Source organism: Dipodomys spectabilis, unplaced genomic scaffold (genome assembly GCF_019054845.1).
Source record: "Dipodomys spectabilis isolate Male_0828 unplaced genomic scaffold, ASM1905484v1 ptg000144l, whole genome shotgun sequence".
Classification (NCBI taxonomy): Eukaryota; Metazoa; Chordata; class Mammalia; order Rodentia; family Heteromyidae; genus Dipodomys; species Dipodomys spectabilis.
The window spans coordinates 1,455,550-1,471,711 of NW_024870821.1; the positions used below are offsets into that span (position 1 = coordinate 1,455,550).

The following is a 16,162-nucleotide window of genomic DNA, read 5'->3' on the forward strand; positions in this document are numbered from 1 at the left end:
TGAAGATGTCTGCTCCTTATCAGTTCTTGCTGGTGTTGAGTAGAATCCACTCACCTGCTACATTTGGCGTCGTTGTCCTGGACTCTCTGTGTTGCAGGTATGGCGGCTACAGCCGCCGCGTGTGGCTGCTGACAAGTGCGCAGATCTGTTTCCTTGCCTGGATTTTCCCTCTTTGGCCTAACTCTCTGTACTGGGATGGCACACTTGGTGTGATTCTCTGGCTTAGGACTGTTCACTGGAGCACTAAAACTGCTTTCTATGCGAGAGCTTGTTTAGCCTCCAGCTTCTCCTCTGCCATCTTCCCGGAACTCCTGTATTTATTTTTATTTTGTCAAGCCCGGAGCTTGAACTTAGATAGTGGCAGTTCTGCCCCAGGTTTGATCACTCTAAGCAGGGGTGCAGCCACTGGACCCACAGCCGAACCTGGGTTCCTGGGTCCATTGGGACCAGCCATTGGGCTGACAGGAAAAAAAATTTAATGCAAAACAGAAAAAACACTAGCAATTTGCAGATGCTGCCAATTTTACATTTTTTTCTTTGCTAGGTGACCATCCTGGGTCTGAATGACATGGTTGAAAAATGTTGATAACCTGGCATTGCTGAAAGCTGGCAGGCTACCAGGGAAGCCATAGGCCAACACAGCAACATAGGCCCTGTGTTTGAAGCCTTGTCCTGACCCCTAAGAGATCCAAAGAGTCTCCTTCATAGTCATAGGAATACCGATGGAAGATTATGAATGGCAAGATTGAATTAGTTATTTGTGAATACTACTATACAATTAGCGTGATTTTAGGAGGCCAATTGATTTTAATGTATGCTTTTGACACATTCAAAGAATACTATTAATTACATGTATGCTATAGTTTCAGGACAATGGTTGATTTAATTAATAATTCATTAAGGCTGAAAACAATAATATTAATTACATAAGGCATAATAAATATCCAAGAATTGGCAGCAATGTAGCCTATATAGCTGAATAATGTGTAGGCATTTCTGGCACTCTATAATGATCTATATTTAATTGTGTACTACAATCTGCATGTCAATGTGTTTTTATTTTGTCAACTCCTAGGGCTAAATCTCAGGTGATGGAAATGCTAGTCAGCTCAATATGCTCCAGGCTGGCATGCTGACACTTACCCATTAATGAATTGGGCCTTGTAGACTGTGAGTTCAGATGCCAGCACTAACAAATTTGAATCATAGAGTAAGAAGCCCATGGTGATACGTTTTCCTTTTCTGTGAAAGTCCTGAGTGTCAGGTGTGAAGTTTCATACATAGGCAAAACTATATCCTATGTAATAAATGTAATAAATATTTCATGTGTAATAAGTCAATAAGTAAGTGGTAAATAAATGAATAAAGCAAAAAATGAGTAACTACACTAAGTGCAATATGTGGTCAACATACGGGGCTCAATCTCAGGGCCTAAGAACTGCCTGGCAGCTGAATTGGCTAGAGGCTGCTGTGCTGACAGTCACCCATTCACGAACTGATCCTTCTAGGCCCTGAGTTTAGATCCCAGAACTGCCAAAAATGTAATTGTGGAGTGAGAAGCCGAGCGTGAAACATGTTTTCTTTTTCTTTGAAAGTGCTCGGTGACAGGTAGGGTGTATAATTCAGATGCAAATCTATATGCTATGTAATAGGATGTAATAATGTAAAAAATGTCATAAGTAGAAGAATTGTCATTACAATAAATGAAAAACAGATTGAATTAGTAGGGAATCATTCTAGGATGAAATTAGACACAAAAATTATAGGACGTGGATTAAGTTTAATATTTTATTAAGCATTAACAGAATAAAAATTTCATGGAAACATAAATACCTAATAATTAGTAGTAATACACGATGCATAATTTAATAATATATAGCTATCTGTCTCATTCTATAAAGTACATAATTAGATGTAGGTATGTACGTACATATGTGATAAACAATAACAGGATATCGAGTAATTTTAATTAATGCTTTATTAATTGTTAACTGGGACACATCATTAAATGGAGACATAATTTAATACCTAATAATTGGTAGTAATACTATCTATAATTTAATAATATGCAGACATCTCTCTTTATGTGTATATAATTTTTATATACAACAATCTCTGTCTATTTATATCTCATTCACTCCTGTGGCTCAATGGTTGAATGCTCACCTAGGAAGCACGAAGCACTGGGTTTGATTTCTCAGTACCACATAAATAGAAAACCCAGAAGTTCTGCTGTGTTTCATTCAATTGTGTGCTAGCCTTGAGCACAAACCCTTAGGAACAGGGTCAAAGCCCATACTCAAGCTCCAGGACTGCCGCCAAAAAAGTAGAATGTTCTAACTGCAACTATAGAAGGGCAAGAAGGACAGGACTTCAAAGACCTCATCACAAGGCAATCTAGGAGTCTGGTGCTGACAGCTGCCACCTAACCTGACTTAGCCAGATGTAAACTGCTGCAACCCAGATCCATGGGTTATCCCCGTCATCCTGGTTACCCTGGCTTATCCCCACATCCTGGGTGCTCAGGGGCTTTAAAACATGGCAGGAAGTCTGCTAGAATCTTTGAAATATGGCTTGAAGTGGTAGAGCTCTAGCCTTGAGCAAATGTTATTAGAATAGTATCCTCATGTTCAGAGTTCAAGCCCCATGGCTAACCCTCCCCCCCCCAAAAAATAAATAAAAATACCACACTAAACCATTAGATGTGAACTTGTGTGGTTTGTGGAATGTTCCTCAAAAAATGGTGATACTGACAAAAAGCACCCTAATTCTAATGAAAGCTTGTGGAATAGAGCTAGGTGCTGAGTCCATCACAGGGTGCAGTTTGCTGCATCCTGCATTGGGTGCTGTGTGCTGAGTCTTTCAAACGATGCTGTGTGCTGAGTCATGCAAAGAGTGCAATGTGCTGTGTCCTTCACAGGGTGCATTCTTTCTTCGGGTCCTTGTAACATCTCCACAACTGAGATGATTATACAGACAAGAATATGGAGGCTCATTTATGTCCCCATGGCAGGGACAAAGATGTATTACTGAGGACTAGTAAGTTGTCTCCTGCAGACAATTGCTTTGTTTTGTTTTTTTCTCAGTCATGAACCTTGAACTCAGGGTCTAGGTGCTGGCCCTTACCTCTTGGGCTTATAACTAGCACTCCACCACGTGGAGACAAGGATCCCCTTGTAGCAGAGGCCACAGCCTAGGGGTCTAGCTGAGGTCTGTCATCCTGCCTTCTCAGGAAGCTGAGATCTGAGGATCTGGGTTCCAAACTATCCCAGACAAAAAAGCCTATTATCTCCAATTATCTCCATGAGCCTATTATTTCCAATTCACCACTAAGAAACCCGAAGTGGAATCTGGGTGCTTGTTGTTCATGTCTGTCATCCTAGCTACCCAGGAGGATGAGATCTGAGGATCATGGTTCAAAGCTAGCCTGGGCAGGAAAGTCCTTGAGACACTTAGCTCCGATGGACCCCCCAAAAAGCTGAAGTGTTGTTTGGCTCAAGTGGTAGAGCACAAGACTTGAGCAGAAGAGCTCAAGGACAGTACCCAGGTCCAGATTTCAACTCCTACAACAATAAAGAAAAGATAGAAACAAACTAACAAACCTGAAGTAGAGGGCTGGGAATGTGTAGAGTGTAGAGTGTTTTGCATATATGAAACCCTGGGTTTGATTTCTCAGGACCATATCACTAAAAAGAAGCCTGAAGTGTCTCTGTGGCTCAAGTGGGACAGGGGTATCCTTATACAAGAGAAAATAAGTACAGTGCTCAGGACCTGAATTCAAATTCCAGGAATGGTGTATGTGAATGTGCACACGCGGGCTCACACACACACACACACACACACACACACACACACACACACACACACACTCACAGACTAGAAGTGATGCTGTTAGACAAAATGGTAAAGCACCGGGCTTCTACACTGAGCTCATGGTCAGCACCCCAGCCCTGCTTTCAACCCCAAAACCTAGCCAGCCAGGGCCCAACTAGGAGAGGTCAAATGTTTCAAAACCTGAAGAGCTTTACGAGCCCTAGATGACAGGAAGCATTGTGATATCAGGTATGTGCTTGGATTTCCCAAGCTTCCAGAAACCTAGGAGAGGCATCATAGGCCCATCGTCATCCTCAATGAAACTTTTCATGAGTTTCAGTGCCCTAGTTGTCTGCCAGAAGGACTGCTGAATTACATTGAGCTCTGTATCTGAACACAGCAATATAGTCTCACAATGGCAGAATAAGTGCACAGGACTTGGCCTGCCACGGGAGGTGGCACAAATGGCTTCCTGTCAAACCAGAGCACTGGGGAAAGAAATAGATTGGGCTAAAAATAGGCCTTTTTTCCTGAACTTCAGAGCCCACCCACACTCATTCTCACTATCTGACACAGATGGAGTTGTTTGTTACACTGCTGTACAGAACTTAGGCCTTTTGTCTGCCTGTCCAGACAATGAGAGAGACTTCTTCCAGCAGGCCTGGGATGCAGAGAAACCCTCAGGCTATACTGGAAATAGTGAGGGGAGCCGCAGAACATGCACTGTCATGAAATCAGTCTCTGTTATGAAATCATTTTATTGGATACAAATTTTCTATATTGGTGCCATTCATCATACCTACTCTGGAGCTTCACCTATAGGAATAATACATACATACACAAAGATATGGAAGTACAGGTTCTTTTTGAGGGGGCAGGTCCTGATGTTGAACTATGAGCCTAAGCATTGTTCCTGAGATCCTTTTGCTCAAGGGTAGTGCATTAACCTTGAATCAAAACCCCACTTCTGGGTTTTTCTGTGATCTCTTAGAAATAACAGTGTCATAGACATTCCTACGCTGGCTGGATTCAAACTCAGATTCTCTACATCTCAGCCTACTAAGGAGCTCAGATTACAATGAGAAGCCACTGGCACCTTCTTTCTTTTCTTCTTCATTTTTTAATCTGGAAACCTGACTTCTTAACAGGGTCATACCAGTGTTATGAATTTATAAGTTAACTACCCAATGTCCTTTATAGCTGCTTTCTCTAATAAGGATTTTCTCTCCTCCTCTTACCATCTGTTCATAGGTTTGAAACCAAAAGTGAGAAATGAGTGTCACAGGATTTGGGAGCAAATGTCCACAGGACATGACAGCTCTGCCAGTTAGCATTGAGCTACAACAATTTACTGTCTCAAGATGGGCGGACCAAAAGCTAGAGCGATCCTTATACTGTCTGCATTGCTTCTTTTGCCTACAAAATGATCTAATAATTAGGAGTGTTGTGTGTCTCCAAAGTATCTAGAATACACTAGAAGCATCTTCATGCATCACTTTTCTCTAGTGCCTCTTGAGATTTAGACTACACGTTTGTGTGGAGGGGCTCCTTGGTGAGTCCCTGAGGAAAGCCGCTTGAAACCTTTTTGGGAGATCACCCTTCGAAGTCAGCCTTAGCAGGAAGTCTTTGAGACTCTTATGTCCAATAAACCACCAGAAAATCAGAAGTGGAGCAGTGGCCCAGAAGGTAGGGATCGAGCTTTGAGAGAGAAAGCTGAGCAGGAGAAACAGGCTAGACCAGGCAGGAAAGCCTGGGAGGCACTTATGTCAGATTCACCACCAGATGGCTGGTAGTGGAGCTGTGGCAGTGGTAAAGCCGCAGCCTTGGGAAAAACAGCTGAGGAACGCATCAGACCCTGAGTTAAGCCATGGGATAGCCTCAAAAATTTTTTCAAAAAAAGTAGGCCACGTTTATGTATCAGTGCCCTACTTATTTATGTGTGTATATTACCTCCCTGAGTTCAAACACACTGTATGCAAAGATGCTTCTTTTATTTATTTATTTATTTATTTTTCAGATATGATCCTTGCGCCTACTGCATCATCCTCTTCATATCAGGACCATTGCTTTCTCTTCCAGGGTTCCAGGCCTGTGTCATTATATGATGCACACTGAAGATCTCAGCAGTCTTTATTAGCATTTTATTATGAGGACAATGCAGGAACAGTCACAAATCAGGCAGGGGAACAGAAAATAGGATTTTTTAGAAGTAACCAGTCTTCAGAAAATTAAACTTGGGGCCATAAAATGGTAGCATACTTACGTAAAAACTACCATTAAGAAAAATATGAGGGGTCTGGGAATGTGGATTAGTGAGAGAGTGTTTGCCTAGCATGCAAGAAGCCCTGGGTACGATTCCTCAGAGGCACATACACAGAAAAGGCCAGAATTGGTGTTGTGGCTCAAGTAGTAGAGTGCTACAGACAGTGCCCAGGCCTTAAGTTCAACCCAAGACCTGGCAAAGAGATACCTAGGTAGGTAGGTAGATAGATAGATAGGAAGAGAGAAAGAAAGAAAGAAAGAAAGAAAGAAAGAAAGAAAGAAAGAAAGAAAGAAAGAAAGAAAGAAAGAAAGAAAGAAAGAAAGAAAGAAGGAAGGAAGGAAGGAAGGAAGGAAGGAAGGAAGGAAGGAAGGAAGGAAGGAAGGAAGGAAGGAAGGAAGGAAGGAAGATGATAGATTAATGTTTGGACTTCAGGAGAAAAGAAAGGAACACTTCCCAGTCAGGAGGCCTTTTGCAGTGTGCCTTCACATAACCCCAGAACAGGAAGACTGTCTCTTTCCCACTTCTCAGGCAACCAAGGGCCCCAGAGTCAAGAGGGCAGAGCTAGGTTCTAACTCATGTGCTTGGAGAGAAAATAGAAACAGTCCTGCCTCTAGTTAGTCTGGCAATTTGCATTAATTATGTGGAGAATGAAGGAAGGAGAATGAACTGGCAGAGACAGAAGGGTCTTCAAATCTGATAGATGGAGAGTCAAAAACCCACTCCCTAAGACCAGCGAGCAGGGTTTTTTTTACTCTATTCCTCCCCTCTCCCCCACTAAACTGGCTCTCTATTGGTAACCTAACGGTAGCCTGAGGCTCCCTTCACATGAGGGAGGAAGGTTAATTATTCATTGTTTGAAGAGGCTGAGTAAAGCCTGACCCTGGTGTAACTTTATCAAATGTTGCAGGTTTTCCCCATTGCTGCTTGTGCCTGGAATAAATGAAGTGGTTTTGCAGCTCACTTCCCTGTTGAGTGTGTACATTCTGCCTCCTAATCCTGTAGGCCTGGTCTCTGCACCTAGCCTGGCTTTTGAAACTGTTTTCTGTCCTTCAATTACAGAGTTACACTGGAGTTCTTCCTGCTAACAGAGCTAGGGCTTGTATCCTGAGAACTTCATTTGAATCCAGGACAGGTCAATAATGTTTCTTTCCTTCTTCCATAGCTCGAGAACTCTAAGAACATTTAATGTGCAAGTAAATTCTCATCACCAAGGGAAACACAGGAAGCTCTTGAACATCTGACCTTTCAGAAGTGGAAGTCATTTTGTCATAGATTTCCTCCCTTGGCTGGCTTCACCCTGTGATCCTGAGACCTCAACCTCCTGACCTAGGGTGATGGGCATGAGCTACTTGTGCTCTGCTAGGTTCAGAACTATAATGACATTGACAATACAATTCAACTGCTTATCACAAAGGGCTTGTGGAGCATAATAAGCCTTTTAACCTTGGACTTTTAAGAACCCTATAGGACACAATATTACAATGCTACAGTCTGAGAGGATGGGCATATGTATGTGCTACACTTGAACCTTGAGCTCTGACTCCAATTCTGGTGTACATCAGTGTTCATCTTCCAAAGAATGTTCTCGTAATCAGCAAATATGAAAAGTATTTTAATTAACCCTCACTTTTTATCCAGTTGTGAGTCTCGAACTCTAGTCTGGGCACTGACCCTGAGCCCTTCAGCTCAAGGTGAACACTCTACCACTTAATCCAAAATGCTAGATGGGTTCTTTTGGTGGATCACTGGAGATAAGAATCTAACAGGCTTTCCTTTGGACTGTGGTCTTCAGCTCTCAGCCTCAGGAGAAGCTACTGATCCATTTATGAGCCACTGGCATCTGGCCTATTGTTTTTGACAGTCCTGGGGCTTGATTTTAGGGCCTGGGTACTCTCTCTGAGCTTCTTTTTCTCAAGGCTATCCACTTGAGCTACTCCACAGCTTCTGGCTTTTTCTGAGTATGTGACACTGAGGATTCAAACCCTGGTATTCATGCATGCTGAGCAAGCAATTTACCACTAAGCCACATTTCTAGCCCCACCCTCACAATTTTATACCTCACTTGCCTATCCTCAAGAAAAGGCTTCTGAGTATAAATCATCTAAAGAAAACCTGATAGGAAGGTTCCAAAGATAATTAAGACAAAGCTCATACTTGTGAGAGACTCTAATCATGTGAAGACTGTGACAAGTGCTTCCATTTAATTATGTATTATGTTTCAACACTTAATAAGATATTAATGAAAATGAGTCAATGTCCTAAATTATTGGGTACAAATACAGTAATCAATAAGTAAATGAATCAAAGAAAAATAAAATACAAAATCATTCTTTTTCTGGGGGGGGTTCCGGTTGTGTGGCTTTAACTCTGGGCCTGGGTGCTGTCCCTCAGCTCTTCAGCTCAAGGCTAGCACTCTACCACTTGAGCCACAGCGCCACTTCTGGATTTTTTCTTTTTGCTTATGAGGTGCTAAGGAATCGAACCCAGGGCCTCAGGCATGCAAGGCAAACGCTCTACCACTGATCCACCTTCATCATAATATGAAATTAACATACATATGTAAGTATACATATCATATAATACACATGTATAGAGATATTTTTTCCATTGCAGGGCCTTCATTCAGGCCCTGGGAACTCTAGCCTGAATTTCTTTCCTCATGGACAGTAAGCTTCGCCTTCACCCATGATGCAAAATAGTTACCTGGATGGTGAGCTCAAATCCTAGCAATGGCAGAAATACTGGCCCCAGTTCCAACACACTGACATAATTTTTAATGGAACCAGTTATGTTCATTCAGTTCCATACTGAATATTTTAAGAAGTGTAGAATTTTGTACAGCTATTCAGTCAGAAATCCTTCTCTTACCTCCAAAGTGCTTCTCTGAGAACTACATTGTTTGTCTTTGTTCGTTTTTTATTGTAAAAATATTGTACAAGAGTAAGGTAATGAGTAAATTTCATATTGAGCATTGTTACCTCCTCCTTTGTTTTCCCCCTACCATACCTTCCTTCCCATATCCACAACTACCTCCCCCTGCTTAGGTCAGTGAGTTAGTTTTTCGTTTTTGTTTGGCACAAGGTTTGAACTCAAGTAGTAGAAAGTCTTCCCTGACATTGCTACAGATTTACCAAGACCCTGAGTTCCAATACCAGGCTAGGAAAGAAAACTAGCTGAAATTCCAAACTAGGGAGCTTTATTTTTTTAATTTAGTTAAATATTTCTTTTTTCTTTTTTCTTTTTCTTTTTTTTTTTAGCCAACCATGGGGCTTGAATTCAGGTCATGGAAACTCTGCCTCAACTTGGATCTCCCTAGGCTCGGGTGCAGCCTCTGGAACCATAGCTGATCCTAAGATCCTAGGTCCAGGGGGCTTTCTGGAAGAAAAAAAAACTGGAAAGCAGAAAAAGTGGCAACCTTCAGGGGGCTGGGGTTTTATTATTTTTTTCTTTGCACAGTGACCATCCTGGGTTTGAATGACATGGCTGCAAAGTAGATATGACCTGCCATTGCTGATGGCTTGTGGGCTATCAGTGAAGCCATAGGACAACCTGTGAACATAGGCCCTGGGTTCAAATCCCAGTCCTGACACCAATGGCAGGATATCACAAGAGACTCATTCCTATGCATGGGAATATCCATTGAATGAGTAGTTCATGCATCCGTCTAGTCTAAAATTGGATGCAATAGTCCTAGAATGTTGATTGAGCTTAACGTATAGTTTATTAAGCATGAAAAGAATATTATTCCTTCAATGGGGGTATAATAAATACCTAAGAGTTGGTAGGAACGTAGTAGGTGTCATTCAATCATAGATAGACGGCGCTGGCACTCTTTAACAATATATATTACTTTGTATACCACCGTCTGCCTATCCATGTATCGCTGTTTTGGCCAAACCTGGGGGTTGATCTCAGTGCCTGGAAACCACTTGACAGCTTCATTGGCTAGAGGCTGCCATGCTCAAACTCACCCATTCATGAATTGGGCCTGCTAGGCCCTGAGTTCAGATTTTAGCACTGCCAGGCATGATGGAGAACACATCTAAAATCTAGATTCTATGTGATAGGATGTAAACAATGTAATAAATGGTATAAGTGTCATAAGAGTCAATACAATAAATGGGAAATACATTAATAAAACAGGAAATAAAATGAATAAACGCACTAAACACAATATGGACTGAACATCTGAACGGAAGTATAAATCCTATTGTTAAAATGTATATAAGGAGTAACTTTTCCAGGACTGAGGCTTGAATTCAGTCCCCCTAAGAGGAGAGAATGGCGGGAGATCCTGAGATACTTGTTTCTGGACCTAGGAAGAGTCATGGCATGCGATCAATCTCATCCTTGAATGAGTAGTTTGTGCATGATGCGAGTAGGAAATGATATGCAAGACTCATGTGGTATAGATTATTTGTAAAGAAGAGTTAATGAAGCATGACAATAATCATCACAGACATGAAATTAATGCATCAGAAAAGATCCAAATATAGGTACTCACAGATTGGATTTCATCACAGGTCACCATCAATCCTACTCTATACAAATATGTACTTATTTGCTTTCTACCTTCAACTTATGAATGGATGACTATTATGCTCCCCACTCTCCCCCCAAGGGGGCTCAAATTCAGGTTCTGGGAACGATGAGCTCCTTTGTCGCTCACAGGCTGGTGTGCGCATCTGGACCCATTCACCAATTGGGACTGCTAGGCCCCGAGTTCAGATCCCAGTCCTGCCAAAAGATTCATCTTCACGTCAGAAGCCAATGGTTGCATCTGTTTTCCTTTCCTGTGCAAGTCTTGGGTCTCAGCAAGGATGGAGAATGCATGGGCCACCCTGTGGTCATGGGAATAAGTTGTTATCTATGTCAGCCCAGTTATACCTGTCATCATATACATAAGAAAATACACAATAAATCCATGAATAGCATACAAAATAAACACAATAAGTACACTCAATGCACGATGCAGTCCACACACGGATGTGAATATACATCCCATATTTAAATGATGCATTGAGCACTATTTTGGCCTCCCTGTGGCTCGATCTCAGTTCCTGGGAAGAGCCCATCTCCTTACTGACTCAAAGTCTGGTGTGATCACATGGATCGATTGGGCAGTTGGGCCTCCTAGGCCCCGAGTTTGAAGCCCAGCACTACCAAAAATTCACCCTGATGTGAGAAGCCAGTCATTGCACCTGTTTTCCTGTGCTGTGCAAATTCTGAGTCTCAGCCAGGATGGAGAATATATAGGAAACTGATGTCAGCTTATATTTCCATAATTCATTCATCTGCAATAACAATTTGCAAGACTGGAGATGTGAAGAACTTAGACATGATTTTATTCTCGTTCATTTGGAAGATTAATCTTTAGTCAACAGGAAAGTTTAAAAATGGCTTAGAATTTATTCCTAGCTACCAGTTTTTTTAAATGGCTTTGTACAATGGTATGTGATTATTTTATTTTACAAAGGATAATTTTTTCTACTACCTATAAGTTTTGGAATGAGAAGAAAAGTAAAATTTACTACTTAGAGGAATGTGATAGAAATAGAAGACAGATTTTATGTTTGTCACATCTCTCATCAGTACCCATATTCAAGACTTAAAGTCATATTTGTTACTATGTTAGACAGATAGGGAAAATATATAATAAGGCAACACATGATAAGGCAACTATTAGTGACTTTTTAGAATGTACCTTCTTATGTGATGAAATTTACTTTATTAGCAAATATTTGGATTTGGAATATGGGAGGCTGATCTATTTAACACATTTCTGAAATGCACCTACTGAACAACACAAATGGTGGGGGGTACTATTTCTACACTTTAATGATTGGTTGAACTTGTTTGGTATTAGTGCTGAGGACGTAAATCAACTCTATTGTAACTTGCTCGCTACACTTGAAAACCTTTTAATGTCACTATCATCTACTTGTCAAGTGTTATTTTGGTGAATATGATTTGAAAAAGTTTATTTGAAAAGGAATATACTTTCAGGAGATTAAATGTAGGTTACATTGGTTTGAGAATGACAACATTTTTAAACTACAGAACCAAGTTTTACTGAAGTACCAGTGTTTTGAAGCACTAAGGGTCTTCTGAATTAATGTTTTTCTAAATTATATTTGACCTCTAAATCAAGTTCTCCTAGTCTTGGTAGACCAATTATGGATCTATGATTCCAGAAATTATATTTTTGGCTGCACTGAAATCTTTCATTAATCATTAGGAGACGGGTATTAAAAATAACCTTGTTCATTTGTGATTTTGTTCACTCATATGGGCTGGACATTGTAAATTGAAAGTTTGAATTACAGTACTTTCATTCAAATTTTGTGATCTCATCTTTCATTTTAACTTGCCTTGCATTTCACAATTGATTACTGCTAATTTTTGTAAAGAATTGGGGCCCTGAAATATTATAGGAAATGAGAAATTGAGATGAGTCTTCAATTATTTTCTGTAGATATGTTGCATGGGCCTATATGAGAAGTCATGCCCTTGTTATCTGATGACGCAGATAACTGGGACCTGGTATCCTAGGACCCGTGGGTCCTGCAGAAAAATAATAGCTTTTAGACATCATATCAGCAAAATTTGGGTATAATCAGTAAGAATGCTTCAGAAATATGGAGAAAAACACTTTGCGACCAGCGAGTTAAAACAATAAACAGAGCATCAGAATAAAATCCCTTATATATTAGCAGAAAACAATACTGTTATTTTACCATGTGAATTCAGAAGACCATGAACACTTAGAAGGTATCACAAGTTTATACCGAAGATATTGCATTAATACTTTTTATATTCTAATATATATTCTAAACTTAATTATTTATATTCCAATTTATTTATGGGAATAAATGTCAATATATTTGTCAAATTATCAATTCTAGTAAGATTCACTTTATGAAATTTAAAATCAGCACATATAAATATATAAGTATATATAATATAAAAATTGTTTTGCATTGTTGTGTTGTGTTTAGGGAATCAAAGGCAACTCTGTTTTAAAGTATTATTCCATTACCTCTACCTCAGTTTTTGGTAGAGTTAGACTTAAAGCTTTATCATTTGTAGATTTACGGCCTAGAGGCAAGAGGAAACACTGTGATTAAAACATTGCCAATTTAAGGCCTAATATCGAGGAGAAACATATGGACTTCTCCAGGAGCTATGGAAATATTTGGTGACAGAATGTCAGAAGTGTAAGTTCCTGCTTGGTTGGATGATAGACAGGCCAGGACAATAGGTAATCATGCATATGAACAATTTTTTTCACTTTCTTGGCTTTAGCTACTTTTGAAATGATAAGTATAATTAACAATTATGTTTTGATAAAATACCTTCCATTCTGAACAATTCTGTCTGAACTGTTCATCTCTCCATGATCCCTTGTAACTAAGATTAGCTTTGTTCCAGTAAGACAATCTATGCTGTCAGGGTAAGATATTCCGGTTGGTCTGTTCCTACATGAAAGAAGGGTAAAGGTTTAGGTAGATATTTGTCCCAGCAAGACCTCATTTGGGAAATTTTAAGCTGCAGAAAGTTAGAAGTAGCTCTTAAGCAAGGCTTACTTTGAGTCCATTAGCTCCACAAAGCTAACTCAGTTGATAAATAAGTACTTGAAAAGCCACCACCTTTGGACTTAGCTGTAAAGGTTTCAAAGTATGATCAAATTTAAAATGAAAATGACAAAATACTCATTGACAAAAAAATTGTAAATGTGAGCAATCGAACAAACTATATAAGTTTTTTCCAGTATACACAGATTTTTAGAGAAATGAGATCAATAGCATTTTTAGGAACAATAAGGGTTCCTTGTTACAAAAAGGCAACTATGGATACATGCCTTTATAAATATTATATCATTACGTACTTAAATTTAGAGTATACTACATGCTTCAGCAGCAGGTCTACCCAAATTACAACAATACAGAGATTAACATGGCACTTGCACAAGGATGATATGAAAATTTGTGAAGTATTCCATATTTTTCATTCTTCTGATGCAAGAAATAAAAAAAGTTATTAAAAAGTTGATTACAAAAATACAAGTGTAACATACATGTAATTCATAGAATTAAAGGTTAGTTTGACATCAGTGTATTAAATTTTCACCTTAGAAAGACAACCTTTACAAAACTTGAAATTAGATAACATTGCCATTTTATCCCAAAGAAATAAAATAATGTAAGAACCTAGTAAAAAAAGGAATCTTAAATTCCTTCTATATGGAATGCAATCTGAAAGGTCACATTTATTAATGAATGTATACATGATATAACAATGTAGAATTCAAAGTATTATATCTAGGACGAATGAAATAGATTATGGACATTATACAAACATAGATATACTTTTTTCAGAAAAGCACTCGGAACATCTTTAGTTTCTATACTATTCATTCCAACAGATAAGTTAAAATTATTTCTGATTAAAAAAATCACAAACTCTGCAGGAATCATTATAGATGTATACAAACAACTCTTGAATACATTTTGATATCAAAGTCATGCAATTCACTTGGAAGAATACCATGGAATACATGAATTTTTATAGTAAGATATTGCTGATGCTTTGTATTGTGAAAAAACAATTTGTAGGGACACAAAAGATAGACTGGCATTTTTGAAGTTTAAGAAACTTAACCAAACCATAACGACTTAGGAGAACAATTTGTACAGCCTTTGACAACTTCAAAGAGGTAGTGATACATACTTATCCTTTTGGCAATATCAAATGCACTTTCTTCCAAGTTGTTCTCCAGACCTTGTTTGATATAATGGTTCAACAGAAGGAGATACAGAGTATCTTTGCTATTTCTATTCCCAGCAGCAAGATGCAAGGGGGTCAAGAGCCCTTTAGTTTGGGGATTGGTATCTGCATCATGATGAAATAATAAAGAAGCCACTCTGGTATTATTCCACATACAAGCACTGTGCAGGGGTGTCCAGCCATTCAGAGTTAGTGCATGAATATCTGCCTTGAGCTAGCAACTCATGGACAATGTCTAAGTGTCCACTCTAGGCTTCCCGATGAAGAGGGGTATACTCATCCTCATCCCTAGTATTCATCTGGGTGGACTTTTTGGAAAGTAGTCTCCGCACCATAGTAAGCCGATAAATTTTGGCATCCCAAAGAAGAAATTTGCTTGGATCCTACTCCATTTTTTTCTTGCAATTCATACCATTCCTCACTTTTTCATCTTGTTCCTTGTCTTCATTAGAATTGCCTAACCAGAGACTTTGAGTGCCAGTGGGAATGAGATGTCCATGTATTTCCCCAATAGTTCACATTGGTTGAACTAGTCAGAAAAAACTGGTGAATTTTTTGCATATGTATTTTCACCATGATTTATTTTCTCTTTTTCCATTTTTACTATTCTAAATTATTCTAACTGGAGAGTAGTGAATTGATAGAGAGCAGAGGAAAGATTTTCCTCAGTATTCAAAGGTACAGAGTGAAAATGAGGACCAGTGGTGTCTTCATGTGCAGCTTATTCTAGGAATGAGAAAATAGGAAACAATGCCTTCTATGTAAATGATTTGGGAAATACCATGTTATAGTGTAAGAGAACTCACTATTCAACATATGGTCTTTAAGAGCTTTCTAGTAGCTTTCTAATGTTGGTATTCAACATTGTAAAAAATGTATAATGCAGTAGTAAAATAGAGGTCCTTTGTATGACTACCTAAATTCTTGTTTTTTAAAGACACTGGTTTTCATATAAAAATAGGCCTATCTATTGTCTGCAGGTGATTTTGATGATTGAAGATGCTTAATGAGAAGTCAAAATGTATTAGTAGTCCTTGGCTGCCAATTAAATTTCACTTTTTCTTCTTGGAGAATATAATGATCAAAGCAATAGTTCAGAATCAGCAAGCAATAGTTCAGAATCATGCTTCAAGCGCAAGTGAATCACCAGTAAGTAATCCTCGATTCCATTTTCCACAAAGTTTTGTCACAGATACATTCTGCCTGCCTTCTCTAGCTGCTTTCCTAGCCTGGACCTGTTCCTTCATTGTATAGGAAAAGTGTGATTAAACTGATTTCAATCAGATCTGTTAGTAGAAT

General features: G+C 39.2%; 1 pseudogene; it reads left to right on the plus strand.

Annotated features, from left to right (window-relative positions):
- Positions 1-13,984: 13,984 nt before the first annotated feature.
- Positions 13,985-14,084, plus strand: LOC122117579 (annotated as a pseudogene).
- Positions 14,085-16,162: the final 2,078 nt, after the last annotated feature.